General features: G+C 42.7%; 1 protein-coding gene across 3 annotated transcripts in view; it reads left to right on the forward strand.

The window, feature by feature from the left end:
- Positions 1-25,837, forward strand: part of FOXN3 (forkhead box N3) — a 333,675-nt gene that overhangs the window by 107,908 nt on the left and 199,930 nt on the right. The gene's annotated exons all lie outside the window — the stretch shown is intronic.

The raw sequence follows: 25,837 nt of genomic DNA on the forward strand, positions 1-25,837 counted from the left end.
AGGTGGGGATGACATAAAGAGATACCCAAAAGAGAGACCTCCAATCTAGCATATAGTGTACAGAATGTGGGGAAACCTACAAGAACTTTGTTCATAAACTACCAGAAGCAAGGCCTGGGGCTGCCACACAGCCAGGCTGCAGCCAGTTACTACTGATCACATGGGAGAGAAGCAGGTCTGGTCTGATGCCTCCCCTCTCACAGGTTTGTGTGGATCTGTGCTTAGTGTTTACCATTGGCCTTGCCCCTGGTATGCCCATATTGCCTCCATCTGTGGTGAGCTGTGGCAATCTCATTTATGGTGTACATAAGGGTGCAGTCTTTGGTTATTTTCCTCCTGTCTAGTCTTTTAATATGTTTTTGGCTGTTGCATAAAGCACCTTAAGTTTGGGCCCAGAATGTTTGTGGTTAGAACAACCACTTTTCCTTTCATTAGCCCAGCTGATCTTGTTTAGTGCAATTGGTAGCATTATAGTACACACTTTAAAGTGTTCCTCCAGCCTCGAGTTTACAAGCAGCTCTCTGGTGGGCTTGAATGCATACAGTTGAACAGGAGATGGGCAGCATCAGCCCAGTGACTCAAGTCTTTTTGGGAAACTCTACATTTGTGAAAAGGATAAAGAAACAGGTTAAAAATGCTACTAGTTCTTGTTTCATTTGCATGCAATGGTAGGGTAGCTGTGGTGGAGCTGTATGTCTGATTTTTTCCTGGACAATTTTCTCTCAATGGTGAAGTACAATGTACAAAACAATTACCACTGTTATGCTTAAAAGACACAGGATCAGATCCCAAGAAGGTGTAAACCTATATAACTCCATGGCCCATAGTGTGTGTGTGTATGTGTATGTGTATGTGTGGATACACTGCATATGAACAGGTCAGCTCTAGATAAGTTACTGTGGGGATATCTACAGAGCACAGTTATGGTGCTGTGGCCGTGACGCTGTAGTGTAGATGCTTTCTACATTGACAGAAGGGATTTTTTCATTGATGTAATTCAGAGGTTCTCAAACTTCATTGCAATGTGACCCCCTTTTGACAACAAAAATTACTACATGACCCCATGAGGTGGGGACTGAAGCCTGAGCCTGCCCAAGTCCTGCAGCCCCAGGTGGGAGGGCAGAGCCTGAACCTGAGCCCTACTGCCACAGACAAGGGGGCCAAAGCCCAAGGGCTTCAGCCCCAGTTGAGGGCCTGTAACCTGAGCCCTGCCAGCCAGGGCTGAAGCCCTTGGGCTTTGGTTTTAGCTTTGGCTGGGCGGTGGGGCTTGGGGTTGGGCTTGGGCCCCGGGCTCCAGAAAGTCTAACGCCAGCCCTGGCAACCCCATTAAAAAGGGGTTGTGACCCAATTTGGGGTCCTGACCCACAGTTTGAGAACCACTGATTGTAGTTAATCCACCTCTCTGAGAGACAGTAGCTAGGTTGATGGAAGAATTCAGCCTTGCTGCATCTACAATACGGGTTAGGTTGCTCTATCTACATCGCACAGATCAAGAAATTTTTACAGGCCTGAGTGATGTAACTAGGTTGATCTAATTTTAGGTATAGACCAGGCCTAGGGCACAAGAGTTCATTTGAATTGTTGATATATAATTTTTGGTACAAATTAACCTGCATTTTTACATTAGCTTAAATGAAGCCAATTTCTGAGTCTCACAGATATACTGATTAGTCATTTAACATTTCTGGACTCAGTAACTCTATCTTCATTAAGAAAGGTTTTTTTGTAATACTTGTCTCTAAAGAGAACCATGGGGATTTTTAAGAGGTAGTATTAATTAGCACTAGAAATACCATGAAGAACTTTTCCTAGAAAAATTCAGTGTATTTTTTTTTCACATGGAAACAGAATTTTATTCAAAAGACCCAGTTGACTTAATAATTATCTTGAAGCCAAAGCTGGATTTTAAGCCCTAGAAGGGTATATATAATTTCCAGGTGGCTGGTACTTGTGCAGTTTAGCAGCAAGGAGGGGCATTAGGATGCTAATCTGGGGAGCAGCAGGAGGGCTGGCAGGGGAGCTCAGGGATTGTGGAAGGGGGTTAGGGTGACCAGATGTTCCGATTTTATAGGAACAGTTACAATATTCAGGGCCTTTTCTTATACAAGCACCTATAGAGGCCATCCCGATTTTTCATACTTGCTACCTGGCAGCCTAAAAGGGTTGTCAGGCTTACTTTCTGGAGGGGTTATAGGAGAACCTGGCATGTAGGAGGGTGACTGAGTTCATTGTTGGTGAGAAGAGTGGCAGTAAAGTTAGGCAGCTGAAACACTGATTGTGATGTGTGGTGGAGGTTTCTGGGAAAGTTAAGCAGGTGGGAAGGTCAAGATTTTTTGCCAGGAGTTTGTGCTGTTTGTTAGGTGGAAAGGTTCAGTAACTAGAAAGTGGGGTCAGGGAAATAGACCTGGCACTCGGTATTGTGAGTTCTGCAGATAAGGACAAGTGAGAAAGATGCTTGTGGGGGTGGGAGGGAGCATTTCCAGAAGAGTATAATCTACAGTGTAGTTTACAGGGGGCTTGATTCTGACCTTACTTAAACTGGTGTAGATCAGAAGTGAGAGCAGTAAAATTGATGTAAAGAAAGGGTAAGTAGGGTCAGAATCAGACCCCTTGCCTGCAGTTGGCCAAGGGTTACCAAAATACTGACATTTTTCATAGCATTTAAAATAGATTTTTTTCCCCCCTCCTGACTTTGGAAATGTGAAACACTTCTTGGATCATTCTTGGTCCTTGCTGAATAATTCTATTTTTGCTTTGCATCATTTTTTATTGTAGGGGTGTTCAAAACTCCTTACCGTGGATGCATTAGGCCTTTGTAAAATAGCTACGGGGAAAAAGTGGATCAGATTTTTTTAGCCCAATTTTGTCTATTTTAGTTGTTTGTTCTGTAAAATCAGTTTTTATTTTTTAACTGGAATACCTCCATGACTATGCTGGAAATGGTAATGTTATAGTAAGAGGAAGCAGAGCTAGAGCTAGGCATAAGCAGATTAAGGCCTGATCTACATTAATGAGGTAAGTCGATCTAAGTTACGCTAGTTAAGTTACACAGGATATGTCACTTAACTTAAGTCAAAGTAGCTTAGACCGACTTACAGCAGTGTCTATGCTGTGCTGTTTTAGCGGGAGATGCTCTCCCATTGACATAGCTTCCACCTCTAGGGGAGATGGAATACTGAAATTGATGGGAGAGCATGTTACCATTGACTTATTGGGTCTTCGCTAGACCCACTAAATCGATGCCCACTGCATCAGTAGTGAAGACAAACCCTAAGCAATTGCTTAGGGCCCTGAGCAGCTCACACCGTCCCTCACATTTTCTTTTTATTATGTATTGGGGGGGAATATTCCTGTTTAGGGCCCCCACTAGGCTAGCACCACTACTGACTAGGAATGGGAGAGTGAATTTCCTCCTAAGATATTAAGTGTTTGTTTAGAAGAAGGGGAATGTTTATGGCTTTTGAAAGTTAAGGGACACTCATCAGGAAACTGAAGCCATTCTATTAATAATCAATTATTATCATTTTATTATTTATGTAACACAATAAATGTTCTGTTAAGTTTGCAAAAAACATTCTTGATGAGGTGCCCCATTACTGATGACACTTTTCTAGTGCAGGCTTCAAGTTCTTTCTTGATGCCACCCACGTTATCAACAATAGAGTTGAATGAGGTGAAATCACTGAAAATCTCGACAAAGTGGTTACCCACTAAAATGCTAGAGCCCACAACACGTTCAAAATTGCTTATTAGAATAATTTGTTTTTCCCCCAATTAATTTTCAGGCTGAATTTTGCCACTGAGATTTTCAGAGCTTTAACTGTTACAACTAGCTCATCCATTGATTTGATAACTAGTGCTATGCCATTGGCAAAATTGATGTAGGTGAGATGCTTGTCACCAAGGCATATGCCTAAAATACGTTTACTTAGTATCTGCTCAAGCACATAGTCTATGATGGGATTGAAGTGTTCTGGAATGGCACCGAATGCCCAATCTAATTCTTAAGAAGGTGGTTCTTTTTCCATTTACAAGGATGCAGCTTGAAGAATCATCAGATAGGAGATGGAACATTTTATGGAGCTTGTCAGGGAAGCCTGCGAGTTTCAAGATCAGCCAAAGTGATTCCCTGTCAACAGAGTCAAACCTGACCTTGATATCCGTAAATGTAATGTGAACAGGGTGCTTGAAGTCTTGTGCCTTCTCAATAAGCTGATGCACTGTGACAATTTGCTCTGTCATGGAACGGCTGGGAATGAAGCCAGCTTGTTGTAGTCTTCTCTTGCTCCTTAGATATCAGGAGCTTGGGTCAGCAAGATAGAAGCAAAATCTGTCCTTGGAACAGATAGAAAAATAATGTCACGATAGTTACAATAGTCCCATTTGCTGTCTTTATGTTTCCCTACTGGTAAAACAATGCCATTTTGCCAGTGACACCGGACCACCTCTGTTCTCCAGACAGTATTGATCAGCATCTGCAGCCACAAAAGAATAGGTGGTTCAGCACTTTTTAATAGTTCCACAGCCATTTCACAGATTCCTGCCACCTTATTTCCCTTAAGCTTCTTTACATCTCTGTAGCTACTTCACATTACTATAGTTTTCTTTCAAACAGGACTAAGTTAATGTGAACTAGGCACTTTTTAGTTCATGCCAGCAACATCCATGTGGGGCAGTAAGATAGCAGCACCTTAGTGCACTCTGCCATTCACACCCCCATTGCCCACACTGTAGTGCAGTGTAGACGTAGCTTAATTTGTGTTCGGTGTTTACTGAGCTTGGCAGACTGATAAATTCTACAATTGCTGATGGACGATTTCCAATAATGAGGGATTATAATGTAATCAATCATCTTTGTTTGGGCATTGTCATGCGACCAAGTAAATTGGTGAATTCAATTCCCATGAAATCAGGTATTTGTAATGACAGGATCATGAGGAAAAACACAACAATGAAAGGTGTTTACCATTGCTTTTTAAGGTATTTGAGGTTATAGGTCCAATAAGGTTTTTCCATGGTCCACTTGAATTATCAACAGTAGCATTAAAATTACTGAGCAGAGTAACAATTTTGTGATTAGAGATAGTTGAATAGAAAGAGTTCAGTTGATTGTAGAACTTTGTCTTGTCTTCCTCAGAAGCTTCACTGCTTGGAGCATAGCAAAGAATAGTTGTTCATCTTTCATGCTTATGCTACAACTGGGCTTTAAGTAGGCAACTGGAAATTGGTTCAAATGATAAGATTGATTTATGGATATGACATTTAAAGAGGAGTCCCACTCCTTCCTTTTTTGTATCCCAAGCACCCAACCCCAGAAGATGATCCTGGACACCTGGATAAGCAGAGAGACAAAGCTAAGGATATATAACATTTCGGTGACCTGTGGGACTTAAAAGTGGCCTCTCACTGTCAGCATTGAAAAGAAGTCGGGCACCATTCAGATGAAGCATCTCTGAATGATTGAAAACATCAGATGACATGAATTCAAGTTAAATGAAGAGATCCATTTTCTAACTAAACATGTTCTGCCCCCTCAAGCACTTGCTCAACACTATTTATGGTGTTATGGTCATCTGCTCCAAATACCTACCACCTTCCCTATGAGAATCATTTTTGACTTTGATCCAAAGAAAGCAGGACAGAAAAGACCCACTGGAAGCCCTTAAATACTATGGGTAGATGGTGTCAACATACAGCTGTTCCTCGCATACTACCACTGGCATCCTCCCCATTACATGCGAAATTTGGCTCAGAACAAAATGGAGTTGCCTACTGCGTTCATTGGAAATGCTGTCCAAACAACAACTTGAGAACTAACCCAATCTATAAACATGAATGGTGCTTTACAGAGAAATATGAAGACCTTTCTGCTCGAGGAGCTTATAATCCAAACTTAATTATAACAAGTACAGTACACTGCCGTTCATAAAATATAGAAATGTAGAGCTAATTGGGACCTCCAGAAGTCTGTAAGTCCAGCCCCCTGTGCTGAGAAAGGACCAGAAAACCTAGATCGTCTCTCACAGGATTTGTCCAACCTGTTCTTAAAAACCTCCAATGACGGGGATTCCCCAGCTTCACTTGGAAGCCTGTTGCGGAGCTTAGCTACTATTATAGTTAGAGAGTTATTCCTAATATCTAACTTAAATCTCCCTTGCTGCAGAGTAAGCCCATTACTTCTTGTCCCACCCCCAGTGGACATGGAGCACAATTGATCATTGTCCTCTTTATAACATCCCTGAACATGTATGAAATGTTATCATGTCTCTCCTCATCTTCTTTTCTGAAGACTAAACATGCCCAGTTTTTAAAACCTTTCCTCATATGTCAGGTTTTCTAAATGTTTTATCCTCTGGACTATCTGCAATTTATCCACAGCTTTCTTAAAGTGTGGCTGCCAAAAGTGGACACAGTAACCCAGCTGAGGCCTCACTAGTGCCAAGTAGAGCGAGACAGTTACCTCCTGTTTCTTACATATGACACTCTGTTAATACTCCCCAGAATGATATTAGCATTTTTTGCATCTGCTTCACACTGTTGACTCATATTCAATATGTGATCCACTATAAGCCCCAGATCCTTTTCAGCAATACTACCACCTAGCCAGTTATTCCCCATTTTGTAGTTGTGCATTTGATTTTTCCTTCTTAAGTGTAGTACTCCGCACTTGTCTTTACTGAATTTCATATTGTTGAATTCAGATCAATTCTCTAATTTGTCAGGGTTGTTTGGAAAGATGCTCTTCTTGCATGATTCTCCACACTGCCTTACCATTTTAATTGGATTGCATTTAAGGTCCAAATCTGCAGTGCTTATGCAAGCAAAACTTTCTATTAATGTCAATGGGGAGCCCCCAGTGAGTAAGAACTGGAAGATAGACCTCAAAGAGATCACAGTTAATGTGTAAATAGAAAGGAGAAGTAGAGGGCTAATACTAGAAGCCAAATTTCACATTCTTTACTCTGGCAAAATTCCCACTAAAGTAAATGGGGGATTTCCATGAATAAGGGGTGTGGGATTTGTGCCAGTGTGGAAATTACCAAGGCTTCTTGGACCCTCATATTGAACTCCTAGCAGGATCATTTTTCCAGTTTTCAAGCTGAAACACTAAACATCGAGGTCATGTCTGCTTGGAATGGCTATTAAAAATTCTATGATGCTTTTCATAGAGGTTGTCCAGATCAGTGGTTCTTAAACTAGGACCGCCACTTGTTCAGGGAAAGCCCCTGGTGGGCCAGGCTGTTTTGTTTACCTGCCACGTCCACAGGTTTGGCTAATCGTGGCTCCCACCGGCTGCAGTTTGCTGCTCCAGGCCAGTGGGGGCTGCAGGAAACAGCGCAGGCTGAGGGATGTGCTGGCCACCCTTCTTGCAGCCCCCATTGGCCTGGAATGGCAAACCATGGCCAGTGGGAGCAACGATTGGCCGAACCTGTGGACGCGGCAGGTAAACAAAACAGCCCAGCCCGCCAGGGGCTTTCCCTGAATAAGCGGCAGCCCTAGTTTGAGAACCACTGGTCTAGATGATTGCTCATGCCTGTCATTTAGCAAAGTCCCCTACTGTCCCCATGACTGTGCTGCAAAAATATGCTCTAATGCCTTTGTTTCTTGATTTCCACAGTTTATACATGATAAGCTACAACTATTCCCAAATGGTGCAAACAATATGTAACTGAAATCTAGTGTATGTACCCTTATAAAGAATATATATTGTGTTCATAACTTTTAGGTAATTATCACAAGATTTATGAGACGTTAGTTCAGCAGGCGTGTCAAACTGAACTCGCTGAATTTAAAATACTTACATACGCACATTTATTTGAATGATCCCCTGTCCTGTGCTTCAAAAATTGTTTTAAAAATCCATGAGAAACTAACTGATAATTCCTTTGTATAAAGTTTATATCATTGTTAAAGAAGCATGCCTGGTGGCTTAAATCGGAGGACTGGAAATTGGACAATCTACGTTCTAGTCCTAGCTTCTTCTGTGAAGATTTTGGACAAAACCTGGTGCTACTGCACTGAAGTCACTTTAATCAGAGCTGAGCAGGGAATTATGTCTTTTAATGGGCTTTTTATCCACTTATAGAATTGTATGCCAAGGATATAATTTTCTGTTACATTCTAAAAGTTAATCTTACAAAACCTGGGGAGAAGTTATTATTTTCAATGCAGTTATTCAGGACTTTTCCATAAGGTTTTGAGTTACCATCATGGGCATATGACATACACGCTGGGAGAGATGAAGACATGGAAATCTATAGCTATTGCCAGTTGCAGATTTTGATATGGAATCTGTTGGCCTGAACTTTCTCCTTAAGGTGACTTATTGTATACTCGGTCAATTTATGTAGGTAGGTATGTAGGTAGGAGTAGGTAGGTAGGGTGCAGAAGCAGAGTGCTGAAGCCCAGGGAAAAAGGGAAAGTGTAATAATAATGAAAACAAAAACTTGGCTGGCTTGAAGGAGACAAAGAAAACTTAACATTCAGGGTTGAATTTGCTTTTTGCTTGTTACAAGGATAAAAATACACTGTTGTCAAAGAAATCAGATATGCCACTACGTTAACTGAGAAACTAGCATGCTTGAAAGGAATTCCCAATTAATCTTTGTTTTAGCTACATGGCAATGAGAAGTTTCCAAATTTAAATGATTTTTCACATGATAGACTAGGTTTGAAGGAGGGTTGACAATTGTGAAGAGTGTGGGCCGGTGCACCAAAGAAATGCCCTTCTATGAACAAAGTATTAGGTAATGGCTTGATCCTTTGTGGTGCTGAGTGTCCTGTCTGAACCTGCAGAAGGCCGAGGTTCCTCCCCACCCCCATTGGTGCTCAATATCATATAGGAGACAACAGGTTGTTATTTTCTCATTTATTTGCATTGACCTAGTGCCTAGGAGTCCCAGCCATAGACTGGGACCACATTGTGCTAGCGCTGTACAAATACAGAACAAAATGATGGTCCTTGCCCCCAAAGAGCTTACAATCAAAGTATAAAACAAAAGACAACAAATGGATACAGATAGGAGATTATTAGAAAACAATGAGGCAAGATGGGTCAGTATGCAGTTATCACTGACCTCTATGTACATTTTGCTGGGTTCAGTGCTGTGATGAGGTGGTCTGTCCTCTTAAGAATTGTGGTTTCTAGGGGTCAGCCTATGGCTACCGTGTGGCATGGCCCTCTAAGGTTTTGGCAGGTCTAATGTAAAAAGACCTAGGAGAAATTAGGAGAGAGGAAGTGGTCCTGGGAATAAGTAGAGGTTGAAAGGCAATCCCATCACTGTTTCTTTAAGAGTCCGAAATCAGGAACCTTACAGAGTGGGCAGGGCTTCCCTCTCTTTAGCAAATTGGGATGAGTTTTGAAAAAGGGACCAGTTTATATGCTGCCTACTCCCTCATAGTAGGACAGCCATCAGCAGGTGAAAGCTGGCCTGCTGAGCCCTCTGGATCTGGGAACTGATTGGAGGGAAAAGGGGCCAGTTGAAGGAGAAACTGGCTAAGGCCTTACAGCTGGCCTAAGTTACAAGTCCAGCTCCAAGTGGGAGAGATGGGTGACTCCTGCCTGAAGTAGAGTCAGAAGGTTTAAATACAAACCCAGCTGCATAAGGAGGACTGGGGGAGATGCCTGTCCGAGGGAGGGGAGTTCTAATTGCCTAAGCCACAACCTCAGTTCCATGAGGGAAACTGAGGCAGGTTTTCTGTGTCGCCTGGTTTTGCTGCAAGGAGGTGCTGAAGACCAAAGATGATCACTAATAAGCAACAAAATAACACCTATAGGAAATAGTATCCCAAGCTGTTTTACTATTGGGTTACATAGTTAAAAAACAGAAGTACCCCAGCAGAGGGACACAATTATCACCAGAATATCACAACCCAACTTTGGAGCCATCAGAGTGACATCTGGGGACAAAGACAGAATCCCAGTGCTTAGGCTGGGACTCTGTGTAAAGCAACATGGCTCCTCATTCCCTTCTCAAAGAAAGGTATGGCTGTGGCTGATTCTTCTCAGTCCATTGACTTGAATAGAGCTATGCCTGATTTACACCAGCGTAAGTGACAGGACAATCTGGCCTCTAGACTTGGATGCAATCTTGTCCACACTGAAGTCAATGGCAAAGTTCTCACTGACTTCAGTGGGGCAGGATTTCACCTCTGTTGCTGTTTGAAGCAGGATCTGGCAAACCTGCAAGTGGTGCTGAAGTGGGTAGGAAATTGCTGGAGGCTGAGCTTGTGGCTGCTACTGCTAAAGAGTCTTGCTGGAGAATAGGAAAAGTATCTTCCCCTTAACAGTGTCTGGCTTTCTGCCAGTAGCCACCTCCTTCTGCAGCAGGCAATGGAGCTGCAGTCACTGCTTGTTGCTTCTCTCCCTCAGGCCACAGCTGCTGAGCCACGTGGGAGTTCCTGGGAAATAAAGTAACCAATAGCAATCATGATGAACTTGTTCATCACAATATGTATGGTACCCCTGGGCCAAATTCACTCCAGGTGAAATTCACCTCTGCACTAGGCTTAGGTAGAAGGTGATTCTTACCCTGACAGTGTACATGGTTGCAACTACACTGAAGTCCATGTACCCATTTACACCAGTAGTAAATTTGCACTGTATTGTTTTTGTTTTTAATCTAGCAAGAGAGTCATAGTAGACCACAAGCTTAATATGAGTCAACAGTGTGATACTGTTGCAAAAAAAGCAAACGTGATTCTGGGATGCATTAACAGGTGTGTTGTAAACAAGACACGAGAAGTCATTCTTCCGCTTTACTCTGCGCTGGTTAGGCCTCAACTGGAGTATTGTGTCCAGTTCTGGGCACCGCATTTCAAGAAAGATGTGGAGAAATTGGAGAGGGTCCAGAGAAGAGCAACGAGAATGATTAAAGGTCTTGAGAACATGACCTGTGAAGGAAGGCTGAAAGAATTGGGTTTGTTTAGTTTGGAAAAGAGAAGACTGAGAGGGGACATGATAGCAGTTTTCAGGTATCTAAAAGAGTGTCATCAGGAGGAGGGAGAAAACTTGTTCACCTTAGCCTCCAATGATAGAACAAGAAGCAATGGGCTTAAACTGCAGCAAGGAAGATTTAGGTTGGACATTAGGAAAAAGTTCCTAACTGTCAGGGTAGTTAAACACTGGAATAGATTGCCTAGGGAAGTTGTGGAATCTCCATCTCTGGAGGTATTTAAGAGTAGGTTAGATAAATGTCTATTAGGGATGGTCTAGACAGTATTTGGTCCTGCCACGAGGGCAGGGGACTGGACTCGATGACCTCTCGAGGTCCCTTCCAGTCCTAGAGTCTATGAGTCTCTGAGTTCCTATAGCGTAGCTAGAAGCGTTCTCTCTCTTTGCAAATCTGTAGGGGTGGGGTGATAGACATTCCCTTTGCCAGGAAATAGATATTCCATGCTATGGTTTTAAATGTATTTTATTTCTTTGGAAATTTAAAGGCCTCTTTAGGTGCCCCATCCAGTGCTCTGGGCAGAAAAATAGGTCATGCACTTAGCAACACAATCGAAAGGACTGTTCCTTCATAATAAATTGATGTATTCAACTAAACTAAAACCCTTCTAATCCATCACCAACCACTTCCTCAAAAACTGGGGAAAAGATGGGCTTTGCAGCACACCAGGAAGGTTAACAAATCCAGGCTTTGGGAGAACTGGAGGGACAGGTTCAAAGGTGAGGACCTCTTAAGGATAACATCATACCAGCAAATGTTCCCAATTTATAGTGAGGCAGCTCCACCTCAAGCATCTGTGGTAATCACAACTATGCAATATGGCGTGGGGAGAACAATCCCTCAGGTAGAAAGATGTCAGGCTATTCCTAGGAGGCAGGGTGGCTAGAGCTCTGGACGGTCTTGGGAGACATGCATTCTATGCCAGAGACTGCCATTAGTTTCTGGGTGGCCTTGGGCATGTCACATCACGTCATCTCCATGCCTCAGTTTTCACATCTGTAAAAGGGGGATAATGACATTGAGCTCTTTGTAAAGCACTTTGAGATCAGCTGTTGTACAGTGCTATATAAGAGCTAGATATTATTATTTAGGGCTTTAGAGAGACATTTTCAAAAGCACCAAAGGGCTCTGGAAACACCCAAGTCTCACTGAAAGTCAGTTAAAAGTCAGTGGAACTAAATCCTTTCACCATTCCCCCCTCCACAGAAGTGAACAGCAGCACCAATACTTGGAAACCTAATACCATCTGGAAACCCCCTGGCTGTGCTTACCATCCATCTGAGGATCTCAAAGACAGGTTATCAATATCTATAAATCCAAAATAGTTCATGTGACGGAATCGCAGCTGTTCTGAAATACTGGAGGAAGACTGTAGGCTGACCTGTTTGGGGAATGTTTACTGTATGAATATATCGGTTTAATTTCTAGAGGGCTGTAAGGAAAAAACTGGCTCACAATAAGCCACTTCTCAGCAAACGCTTGACAACTGTTAAGGGACAATGCCATTACAGAAAAAAGGCCTGTGCATGGTTAAGATCAACTATAGCATGTTAAAAAAGCAGACTATCTCTCAATAGAGATGGGAATTGTTTGGAAGAGTTGTTTAGGGGAACCAGACTAAGATTCAGATGCCCCCTGGGGTGTCTGAAAAAGTTAGGCATCAGAGGGGTAGCCATGTTGGTCTGGCTCTGTAAAAAGCGGCAAAGAGTCCTGTGGCACTTTATAGACTAAAGGTACGTCCAGACTACCCGCTGAATTGGCTGGTAGGGATTGATTTATTGGGCATCGATATCTTGTCTCATCTAGATGTGATATATCGATCCCCGAACGTGCTCCTGTCAACTCTGGAACTCCACCAGAGCGAGCAGTGGTAGTGGAGTCGACAGGGGAGCCGTGACTGTCAATCCTGTGCCGTGAAGATGGTAGGTAAGTCGAAATAAGATGCGTTGACTTCAGCTACGGTATCCCTGTAGCTGAAGTTGCGTATCTTACATCGACACCCTCCCCACCCCCCAGTGTAGACCAGGCCTAACAGACGTATTGGAGCATAAGCTTTCGTGGATGAATACCCACTTCGTCAGACGCATGTCAAGTTTCTTCATGAGGTTGATGGATTTCCATTCCATACAGCTAAATGCAGTGCTTTGCATGGTGTCAAGTATCAGAGGGGTAGCCGTGTTAGTCTGGCTCTGTAAAAAGTGACAAAGAGTCCTGTGGCACCTTATAGACTAACAAACGTATTGGAGCATAAGCTTTCGTGGGTGAATACCCACTTCATCAGATGCATGGGAAATCCATCAACTTCATGAAAAAGTTAGGTCTGCCTTGCTTATCATGAGGATCTGGGGACTAATTGGAAAGAAAGGGGGCCAGCTGCAGCAATTGCTGGCTAAGGCCCTACAGCTGGCCTTAATTATATGTCTAGGTGAACCTCTAGGGTAAGATACACATGTGTAGACTGTTTATTGTTTTTAAAGTCCTTTTTCTCTAAATGCTTTGTTCCTGTTGTTAAATTAAATAATACTTTGGTTTAAGAAGGCTGTTGAGTCACTGTAATTGCCTCTGGTCAGAGTCGCCTGAAGGGAAGAGCTGCACTCAGACCTGCTGGGAAAGCGCATTGATTCACAAGATATGTTGTGGCCCAAGGCCTGGTGTAAGAGTGGAAGAATTGCATAATTCCACCCTGCAGTGGATTAAGATAAAGGTGTGAGGACTGACACCTGAAGGGTGAATTTAGAGAGATCAGAAGGGACCGAGGTGCAGCTACTCTGTTATGTGACAGCTCATGTAAATCCCATGAAGACTATAGGGAAAATATGCGCAGAAAAACTCCACAAGATGAAATAGAGGGAAATCTCTGACGCAGATCTAGAGGATATCCACCCCAAGCCGCTGCAAAGATCAGAGGGAAGGGCATTAGTGATGCATAGTTCAAGCCTGACTGGCATGGACCCACTAGGTTGAGAGCAATAGAATATTCAGTCTGAGTTTCTTTTTCAGCTCAAACTTCTTGGGATATTAATTACATTGTTCTAACTTGATCCCTTGTCTGTGTGGCTTTATAAAGCAAAGAAGCTTTGTGGACTGTAGATTTCCTAAAGCACAATGTATTATTTTTTTTCCTCTTTTAAATAAAGCAAGTGCTCTATTTTTGAAATAACATAATGAGTGAAAAATGACTTTCCACCTTGGTGGCAGGGCAGCAATTCGTTGTGCTGCCAACTGGCAGATCTGGACCAGGGACAGATCTGGGTTTCCAGGCTCAGTGCCAGAAGAGCTGAGACATTTTTTTGAGGTGATGTACTTGGACTCTAGGGGGAGATTGTTGTTGACTGATCTGAGCTGCTTTAGAAAACATCTTGCCAGCTGATCCACAAAACAGCACCGCTCTTTGCTACAAAATGGACTGCTCTTCTGCCCTGAATTGGATGTGAGTTGAATATATAAGATGTGGTTGTTATGGTAGCTACAAGTGTTGCTGTAAAGTTCAGTGTATTTAGAACTTAACTTAAAAAATCTCTGCATACAAATAAATGTATTACCAGCCACTCATTGATGTATATCTGTTTTATTAGTATTATTATTATTTAATTAAATCACTACGGTTGCTGCAAAGACTGAAGTGTGAGATTAAAATGCATTAGCTCAGCTGTCTGTACTGCAATAAGGGGAGATCTATTTAATCAGCCTTAGTGGTACTGTGCCATAGGTGAACACAACATTTTACAGAGGAAAAAAAAAAAAAGCCAAAGAGCCAGATGCTGGTTTCCCTTAACACTGGTGCAAATCCAGAGTAACTCCATTGCAGTGAACTGGAGTGGACACCAGGTTATGTGAGAGCCAGGTTATGTGAGAGCCTGGCCCTATGTAGCTTTCAATTGCAAATACTATGGATCTCAGTAGGAGACTACTCATTGTGCATAAAGTTAATCATGGGCATATGTCCTTTACAAGCTGATTTGTGAGAAAAGACTTCTGCACCAACATGGAGCCCAAACTTCATTGGAGCTTTACATGCTGATCTGCTTACGTGGGCCCCTGCACCTAAGATCCCAATGCTACACAGATTTATACATGTGCTTAACTTTACCCCCTGTGAATGTCCTATTGACTTCCATGAGAGTGCTCACATAGGTGAAGTTACTGAAGTGTGTAAGTATTTGCAGGATCAAGGCCAAAAGTTTTTACCAAAAATAAAGTGAAAAATCTATAGACCAAGGTCTTGATCTTGCAAAGACTTATGCATGTGCTTAACTTTTATGCACTATGTGTACTCCTATTAGGGTTGCCAACTTTCTAATCGCACAAAACCGAACACCCTTGCCCCGCCGCCTGCCCCACCCCAATCCGAGGCCCTGCCACTTGCTCACTCCATCCCCTCTCCCTTCAATTGCTCACTCTGCCCACCCTCACTAACTTTTGCCTGGCTGGGGCAGGGGGTTGAGGTGCGAGAGGGGGTGGGGCCGGGGACAAGGGGTGCAGGAGGGGGCTCTGGGTGGGGTGAAGGGGTTCAGAGTGCGGGAGGGAGCTCAGGGCTGGGGCAGGGCGTTGGGGTATACAAGGGGGTGTGGGGTGCTGGCTCTGAAGAGGGAATTTAGCTGTGGAAGGGGGCTCAGGGCAAGGGGTTGGAGTGAGGGATCCAGGCAGTGCTTACCTCAGGCAGCTCCTGGAAGTGGCCTGCATGTCCCTGCGGCCCCTAGACACAGGGGAAGCCAGGGGTCTCTGTGCACTGCCCATGCTCACAGGTGCCACTTCCACAGCTCCCCTTGGCCATAGTTCTTGGCCAAGGGGAGCTGTGGAGCCGACGCTTGGGGTGGGAGCGCACATGGAACCCGTATGGCCACCTCTGCCTTAGCCCTGCTGTGCGGCTGACCAGACGTTTAGCAGCCCAGTCAACAGTGCTCACCGGAGCTACCAGGGTCCCTTTTCAACCAGGCATTTCTGTTGAAAACCAGATGCCTGGCAACCCCAAGTACAATTTACTTTCCTGGGACTACTCATAGACTGCAAAGTTAAGTATATGAGTAACTGTTTGCTGGTTTGGGACCTGTGCTTGACGAAGAGGTGAGTGGGGAAGATAATCTCTTACAGAAAGATAGATATTATTACTCTAGGGCAGTGGTTCTCAAACTTGAGCTGCTGCTTGTTCAGGGAAAGCCCCTGGCGGGCCGGGCCTTTTTGTTTACCTGCCGCATCCGCAGGTTCGGCTGATCGTGGTTCCAGGCCAATGAGGGCTGCAGGAAGGGTGGCCAGCATGTCCCTCTGCCTGCACCACTTCCTGCAGCCCTCAATGGCCTGAAACGGCGAGCCGTGATCTGCTGAACCTGCGGACGTGACAGGTAAACATACTGGCCTGGTCCGCCAGGGGCTTTCCCTGAACAAGCAGCGGCCCAAGTTTGAGAACCACTGCTCTAGGAGACCAGACTTTTCCCAGGGAGAGTTGAATGTAAAAGTTGTTTGCTTTGTGAATGTCTTGATTGTTGATTTCTTAAAATAATATGATGATGATTATTATTGTCTACCTAGCTATAAAACCCCAAGATAGGTTAGCAGTATTGAATATTCAATGGATTATCTTTCAGTTGTTGATCATTGTTGAAAGATTTTGTAGTTTGTGCCTCTTTTGCAATTACGTGTAGTTAAAAAGTTTTAATATCAGTTTGTCCCCACCCCCAGTATTCCTCTGATTTTGCAGCCAACTGTAGGTTGTTTTTATGCAAACCAGACCAAGTCCTGGGGCAAAACTGACATCATAATGGCTTGTCATTAGAAAAATCAGGAGCAGGGTGTGGAAAGACTAATGCGGGAAGCTCCTACATTTCCCACCAATGAACTGTGAAGTGAACTCTGCTTGTCAGACAGGTTATTGGGGCAGGACATGTGACACTGGTTCAAAGCAGCTTTTTGGCAACACCCTTCAGCTATGAGAAGCTCAGGAATCTCATCAGGTGGAGAGCTACTGATAAGTTAGGACTTGCATGCTGTGTGGTTGCAGAATACTCCACTGCTTTGTCTTTTTTTTTTTTTTTTTAATGCACTTGCCTCTTTACAAAGCAACACAAACAGTGCAAGCAAGGATGTAAGCCTGTTTTTCTTGTAGACTTGGAAATGTGAATGTAAACACATGAAGGCCATCCAAATTGCTGTTGGTAGGTAGAAAAGTCTTTTTCCTTTAAATAGTACAGCAGCAAGGTTCATGTTCCGTTTCATTAATATTTTTTGTTTTGGAAGAAAAGGGGTGATTAAAAATGCAATTATAACGGTGTGGATTTGACTTAAAATGGAAAAAAGCCAGGAGGAAATTCAAAGTTGAAGTTGTAAAACCTCATCTTTAACTTCCTTTTTCTTGTGCCTAGGTATTGTGTGTTATTTAAGGTCTGGCATTGTTTGGAGACCCTGCAGTGTCTAATGTATTAAATTAGCTCAGAATAGCAACTTCACTTTTAACTATGAGTTTCCTTGCTTTCACTTCTGGCTGGGTATTTCTCACCCTTGGAATTAACTTCACTACAGACATGTGTAACTCTAATTGATTTCAGCAGGGGTTGGGCATGTTTCAAAGAGCAGAATTCTTTGTATGAATTGCTACTTCACATCAGAATTTACTAAACTGCACTTCTAAATATGCAAGCAATTTATCTGGATAATCATAAATTGTCTGCAGTCTTTACTCAGACAAAAGTCCCAGTTGCTGTGAACTGCTACATACAACAACCACTTTTGTTACAGCAAACATTATTTGCAATGATAATGGTAAACTATAAACTGTCTTACTTCACATTAAACAGAATGAGGAAAAAGAACAGGAGTACTTGTGGCACCTTCGAGACTAACACATTTATTTCAGCATAAGCTTTTGTGAGCTATAGCTCACTTCTTCAGATGCATAGAATGGAACACACAGTTACGCTGTAGCTCAGGAAAGCTTATGCTGAAATAAATTTGTTAGTCTCTAAGGTGCCACAAGTACTCCTGTTCTTTTTGCAGATACAGACTAACACAGCTGCTGCTCTGAAACCTGTCAGAATGAGGAAAGTCATCTTCATTAATATAGTACTTTTGGGGAAAAGTTTTTATGTGTATTCCAGCACCTAAAAACCAAAATATATCTTTAAAAACGCCTCCATGTTCATGTTGTCACAGATTATAAATTTTAATGGAAATTTAAATAATCATAAATCTCAGGAAACAGGTTGGATTAACAGCGTTTTGAAGAAATATTTTACCCTAAACTAAAGCACATAAATCAAACCCCAAAATAACTGAAAATGATTGTCGTTTTGTTTCCATTTGAACACAGCACTTGCTAATCACGTGTGCACTTGTGTTCTTAGCACTGTAGAGACCTGTGTTGCATTTTAAGGTCAGGCTTCAATTTCTGAAGAATCTAATTTAAAGCTATTTATAGTGCTTTTTGATTGCCTGTAATAGCTAATGGAAAAACTGGGCAACAGAGAAATAAACATGTAACAGCTGCATCTACTTTAAATTGATTAAAAGTAGTAAAAAGAAGTGTAAATAGAAGAGTGAATTTGACAATGAAACAGAAGCAAGTGTCGTCTCTGTTATTGTGAAACGTTTGACAAGTAACTCTGACTCCTCAGAAGGCCTTGGATCCCAGTGTTTAAAGTTTACTTTGCTGTTTGTCTTGAGTGGGGTCAGTGTTGTAAGTGAATAATTTATAGGCAGCATGAATGAGCTCATTAGTCACCTTTTCAGAGTATAAATGAGTTTTGTGGTTGTCATTACATGGGCCTTCTGTTCAGCGGCACAGCAAAATGACAGTTTGGCAGTTGACTGGCTTGTAGCAGGACAGCCTGTCTCTTTTCAAGTCTGAATTTGCTTTTGTGTTCTATTGAAACCCCCATTCTATTACCCAGTGCTGGTCCAGTAACTTTCAGAATTAAGAAGTTTTTCCAGCAAAAGCTCTTTTGTTTTGTTTGTTTGTGTTTAAAAAAAATGTTGAAAGTGGTTTAACAAGCAAGGGTGGAGCAAATAAACCATATACATTAAAATGCATATACACACCCCCACGCCAACCATAATTGACTTTTCTATATCGTAATTTCTTTCAAAATGTTGTGTAGTGGCGGCAATTTTAGGCTCCAATCCTGTAACCATTATTGTACATGCATAAGTGTTTGCAGAACTGGGGCCTTTCACAAAGTAGTTGTTTATTAAGGCCATCACCATCCCTTCTGGATGAGGGAAACATGTAGGTAAGGAAACTTTCCTACCAAACATCTGTGATGCGTCAGAGTGAGGCCCTAAATCTTCCAGATTATGCCATCTGTTAGGTGAGGCTGTTTCCAGAGAGGCGGGGGCGGTGCCAACAGACCCAGCATGAAGCAGGCATCCAACCCCAACCATGAGCTTTTCCAGCCACAATGGAGGAGCAGAAATCCTCACCCACGTGGAAACCAGAAACTACCCCTTTCTCTTTTGCTCTGCCTAGCTCCCATGCCATGATGTCTTGATTCCCCCACCATGGTTCAGCCTCTTCAGCACCCTATAGCCCTGCATAGGACCCAAGGAGAAGGGGGAAACCTATTGCAGATGCTACTGTTTCTGGTTCCCTTTGCACACCCTTCCCCCAATTTTTCCTTGGTCTCTTTCCACAGTGTTGAAGGTCTCCTTCCACAGTGTATTTGGTAGGACTCTTAAAACATAATAAACGCTGTCCGCACTTAAACGCAACTTGATTTTTTAAAAATCAGTTTGTGATGTTCTCATCCTACCAGATTACAAAGTATATCTACATAGCAGCTTTTTTCAAATACAACTGTGCATCAGCTGAGTCTGTGTGTCTACACCTATCATACACCCTATGTTAGTATCAGTGCATTATGGGAAAATTTGGCCAGCAATCCCATAGTGCCTTAGTGGGAAGCAGTGTCCAGAAAACATGCACACAGAGCAGCCATAGTAGCATGTCAGGCAGATATCTTGCTCAGGGGAAAAAAAGACTGTCCATCTGTTTAGGCAGGCAGGCATAGCTAGTGAGTCCCATCCACACAGATAATTAAGTAATGGTTATAGGGAAATTGGTCATGTGCTAGCCTAGGCTACTGGTAAGAGCAAAGTTAATATCACAATTACAACATGATCAACATTTACTTGGCATGTGAACACAAACTTCATTTAAAAGCAGTGAAGAGTCCTGTGGCACCTTATAGACTAACAGACGTATCGGAGCATGAGCTTTCGTGGGTGAAGCATCCGACGAAGTGGGTATTCACCCACGAAAGCTCATGCTCCAATACGTCTGTTAGTCTATAAGGTGCCACAGGACTCTGCTACTTTTACAGATCCAGACTAACACGGCTACCCCTCTGCTACTAAACTTCATTTAGTGTCAGTCATGCTACTAACTGGTTGCAAACCCTGGCTCCAATAGATATGATTTTAAGAAAAAGCTCACATTTTAAGCAAGGCACACATCTCTAGGAATTAACAGTTTACTGATAGCTATATTATTCAAGGTACGTTTCACTAAAAGTAAGTGTGGAGCTGCTGAAAGGTCAAGAATGTGTTTAAAAAAAAAAAGATGATCTTTAGAACTTTTTTCAAATCTATGGAAGACATGCCTTCTGATTCCATGCAATATCTCCCATAAATTGTCATATGCAAGATTCTACTATGCTAACTTAAATTGCATTTGTGGATGTACAAATGAAGGGCCAAAGCCTAAAGTTCTTATTCAGGTTTTACTGAAATGAAGAGCTTTTATTCAAGAAAAACTGAGTAAGGACTTCCAGATTTGACCCAGAAATAATTGTAATTTGTTTTTAGCAGGTCCATCCAACAGTAACACTTTGTAATAGTATTAATTTGTGTTAGTTACTTTTTTCCCAGGTAACTTTTATTATTCAAAATTGAACTCTTTTGCTTTGTATGTGACTTTGGTTGCTTCATTTCCTTCTCCCTGCACCCCAAAAAATAAAATAAAATCCAGTTGATTTCTGTCTTTGATAACTTTGGCAGGTTTGTCATACAATTGTGGTACAAGGAATTCTAAATTAGAGATAATACAAGGGCAAATTATTGTTATACCAGTGTAACTGACAACAGAATCTGGTCCATCAAACACCAGAAAAGGTTGAAAATGAAAAACTAATTTTGTTTCTGTCTCTTGCAAAATCTGAATGTAAACTAGAAAGCCGGGTTATACTACAGCAGGGGTTCTCAAACTGAGGATCGGAACCCCAGGGGGGTTGCAAGGTTATTACATGGGGAGTTGTGAGCTGTCAGCCTCCACCCCAAACCCCGCTTTGCCTCCAACATTTATAATGGTGTTAAATTAAAAACACTTCAAAATATATTTTAAAAGGGGTCACACTCAGAGGCTTGCTATGTGAAAGGGGTCACCAGTACAAAAGTTTGAGAACCACTGCACTATGGGCTTGTGCTGGTATAGCTTTGCTGGTCAGCGGTGTAGTGACTTGTGAGCTCTGATTAGGAACTTTTGTGGGCATAACTGTCAGAGTAGCTGCAGTTGTACTGCAAAGTTGCACTTTTTCTGTTTTGATTTGTTTGTTCAGGGGGAGGGGGCTGGAATAAGTGATACCAGCAAAAGTGCAGTTTTGCTGGTATAAACTGCCTCCATACTAGGAGTGCTTTGCTGGTGTACTATTCTGATATGGCTATACTGGTAAAGCGCTCTTACTGTAGACCTGGCTTAATAATTGTATGTGGAACAAAGCAGCATGTAATTTTTCTCCCCATCCCCTTTTAACTACTGATTGTACTAAAACTATATACAGCTGTCAAACTAAGTATAATCATTTCCTTAGATGTTGCAGGTGTGTGTAACTACAATGGCATCATAAACTTCTGTGCACCATTTTACATTAAATATTGTATTTTGTTGTTCTGATTGTTCAAAATTAATGATACTGAGGTTCATGGAACACCAGAACTGCAGAAACATATAATTTTGTTTCATCTGATCATTGGCAAGATGTATGCCTCTCATAAAGCTTTGCACTGATGTTCATTTTCTCACAAATTCAGCTCTTTCTGTTAGGTTTCCACAACTGGTGTAATTGAGAACTTGAGGAATGTTTAAATGAAAGGATAAAACAGTTATGTAACTCTGATTATATGTATCACAGGCAATGGTCACAGTAGAGGTCTCCCACCAGTAAATAGGAGTGGTGTTGGTATCAGACTTGTGCAATATGTATCCATCATCATGAGAACCTCTATTATCCCCTCCTAGTGAGTGTGTGTGTGGGGAGGTGGACTCCATTATATAGATGTGGGGAAAGGGAGGTTAGCATGTGACTCTAAATAGTCGTTTGATGAACAAAAAGAGGAAATGGCCAGCATAAGGGGTGGTATGAAAGAAGGCAGAAATACAGGTGTGGGAAGAAAGAAACAAAAAAGTTCAATTGAGAGGAGCAGTTGTAGCAGGAAGTGTAAAAGAGGAAATGAGGGCAAAAGTGCATTGTGTTAACAATCAATTTTTTTAAAATAGTGCTCAAATGTGTGTAAGATGCCATCAACAGACATAAGAAAGGATCTCTGCCCCAAGGACATTACAACCTAAGTTTAGACATGACACAACAAGAAGGAGAAACAAACCGCTGGGGAGGAAGAATGAGCAGGAAGAAAACGGTGAAGGCTAGCACACAGCAGTATGAATCACAACCTTCTAATGAGACTACAATCTATTTTATTTTACAAACTCTTTGGGGCAGGAACCATGTTTGCTTCTGTGCTTGCAGCATGCCTAACACAGAAGGGCCCCAATCAGAACCAGGAGCTCTGGGTACAACTGCAGTACAAACCATAAATAAAAATTCACAGGCATAATCAGCAAATTTATTTTAGACCTCTTGGAAGAACCAGGTCTTCAGGAAAGCTTTGAGGGGAAGGTAGCAGCCTGGGAGGATGGCTCTGGCAAGGTGCCCCATAAATAGGCATTGGGATGGAAAAAATAAATGGAGACAGTTGTGGGAGAAACTGGCAGTGGTGCAAGGCTTGATTCCCTAAGTGGATTGATCAGGGCAATGTGATCAGAGACTAGGTTAGATTGACATAGAAGATGGGGTTGGGTAGGGACTTGAAGATGATGACAAAAAGTTTGAACCTGATGCATTGTGGGATTGGGGCAGGCAGTAGAAATATTCAGAGGGGTGGTGGAACATCAACAGACTAATGGACAGGGAAAATGTTCTCACCAGTGATGATGATGATAAGATCAGAGTCTGCGCTCTTTGCCATGCTCAGCTTGCAGGAGGTATCAGATTCCAGACTGGATGGAGGGCAAGGGGATAGGGTAGAGAGAGATTCTTGGAAATCCTCATTAAACAGAGAGACTGAAACAGTGACTGGTATTTCTTAAAATTGAATTGAAAGTTAATACATTCTTGTATAGCTGTCTATGGTGCAATAATACATTACTGGAGATTCTTCTAACAAATGTTCGACACCACGTACTCTGATCTTCCTGGACACACAACACTTCTCATCTGAAAATTTCAAAAGCCGTTTACAAAACTATTATTATTATTTATTTGTATTATGATAGCACCTAGGAATGAACAAAGACTCCATTGTGCTAGGCACTGTACAAACAGAATAAAAGACATTTCCTGCCCCAGAAAGCTTACAATCTTATTATCCCCCACTTACGCATGGGGAAACTGAGCCACAGGTAAATTCAGTGACTTCCCTAAGATTGCACAACACAAGAACATAAGAATGGCCCTACTGGGTCAGACCACAGGTCCACCTAGCCCAGTATCCTGTCTTCCAACAGTGGCCAGTGCCAGGTGCCCCAGAGGGAATGAACAGAACAGGTATTATCAAGTAATTGATCCCCTGTTGCTCATTCCCAGCTTCTTGTAAACAGAGGCTAGGGACACCATTCCTGCCCATCCTGGCTAATAGCCATTGATGGACCTATCCTCCATGAATTTATCTAGTTCTTTTTTGAACCCTGTTATGGTCTTGCCCTTCACAACATCCTTTGGCAAGGGGTTCCACAAGTTGACTGTGTGTTGTATGAAGAAATATTTCCTTTTATTTGTTTTAAACCTGCTGCCTATTAATTTCATTTGGTGACCCCTAGTTCTTGTGTTTGAGAAATAGTACACGACACTTCCTTATCTACTTTCTCTAAACCAGTCATGATTTTATAGGCCTCAAACATATCTCCCCTTAGCTGTCTCTTTCCAAGCTGAAAAGTCCCAGTCTTATTACTCTCTTCTCAGATGGAAGCCGTTCCATACCCCTAATAATTTTTGTTCCCCTTTTGTGAACCTTTTCCAATTCCAATATATCTTTTTTGAGATGGGGTGATCACATCTGCACACAGTATTCAAGATGTGGGCATACCATGGATTTATATAGAGACAACGTGATATTTTCTGTCCTATTATCTATTCCTTTCTTAATTATTCCCAGCATGCTGTTCGCTTTTTTAACTGCTGCTGCGCATTGAGGCTATATCTATACTTCAGCTTATGTCAGCATAAGGTACGTCATTTAGGGGAGTGAATAAATCACCCCTATGAGGGATATAAGTTACACCAGGTGCTCCTGGGGATAGTGGGGGCGGTAATTTGGCGGTGGGGGGTCCTTCTGCTCTGGGACCTGCCTCCGATGTACCTTGAAGACCTGTGGTGGGGGCCCCCCGCCGCAGAATTACTGCTGAAGCGGGACCCGCCGCCGAAGTGCCAGGTCTTCTGCGGTAATTCGGCGGCGGGGGGGTCCTTCTGCCCTGGAGCGGAAGGACCCCCCACTGCCGAATTGCCGACGATGACCCAGAGTGGAAGAAGATCCGGGGGCCCGGGCCCTGCGAGAGTTTTCCGGGGGCCCCGGAGCGAGTGAAGGACCCCGCTCCAGGGGCCCTGAAAAACTCTTATGCGGGCCCCTGCGGAGCCCAGGGCAAATTGCCCCACTTGCCTCCCCCTCTGGGCGACCCTGAGTGGGGGTGGCTTAGAGCCATTGAACCAAACTGTAAACCATGTATATGACTGAAACCACTTCAAGTCAGGGGGTGCGGCAGCACACCCACCACTTCTAGTTCCAGCACCTATGAACACTGGTCTGCACAGTGCTATGTTGGTGGGGGTATTTCTCCCATTCACATAGCTTCTGCCACTTGTGGAGGTGGTTCTATTATGCCAATGGGAAAGCGCTCTCCTGTCAGCACAGCGCATCTTCACTGACATGCTGCAGCGGCGCTGCATGGCCACAGTTGCTAACAGCAATGACTGGAATATACATGTTTCCTGTCCCTCCGTCGCATGCTTTAGCTAGTAGAGAATACTGCCTACCATACATGCATTTCAAACATTTTGGGGCTGATCGTCTGCTTGTTATCCTTATGGCTTACTGTGGCAGGACCTGTTTTCCCATAGAAAACCTGTAACATTCTGGAACTGATCCTACTCCCATTGAGTCAATTGGAAATTTTACTACTGATTTGAAACAGAATAAAATTGAACGCTGTATCTGAACAGGATACATACATAGGTACTGAGATTTTAGATGCAATAGTCTTTATATCCCACAACAGTATCCCATGAGATTTTGCCCTTGACACTTCTGAAACAATGCTCATTAACTGAATTCCACTTAGTTTTGTAAGACATGACTTTTGAAACCAATGGCAAATGTAATGAATGTCTTCTCTTTGATGTTGATAAAGAGTCAGTTGTCTTACTTAAGGAACTTCTCCAAGTACTTGGAGTAAATTTCTGGGGATGGGGTTATCTGGTAATTTAGTTTCTGTTTAAAACAAAATGGCCATGAGATAAGAATTGTGTAAGGTAATGGTCCACAGTGTGCTTCAATGATAGAAAGAAGTGTGATTGCAGGGTATTGTTAGGAGCAAGTAATAAAGATATTGTGTTGTCTAATAGGTATTGTTT

This window comes from Gopherus evgoodei, chromosome 4 (genome assembly GCF_007399415.2).
Source record: "Gopherus evgoodei ecotype Sinaloan lineage chromosome 4, rGopEvg1_v1.p, whole genome shotgun sequence".
Taxonomy (NCBI): domain Eukaryota; kingdom Metazoa; phylum Chordata; order Testudines; family Testudinidae; genus Gopherus; species Gopherus evgoodei.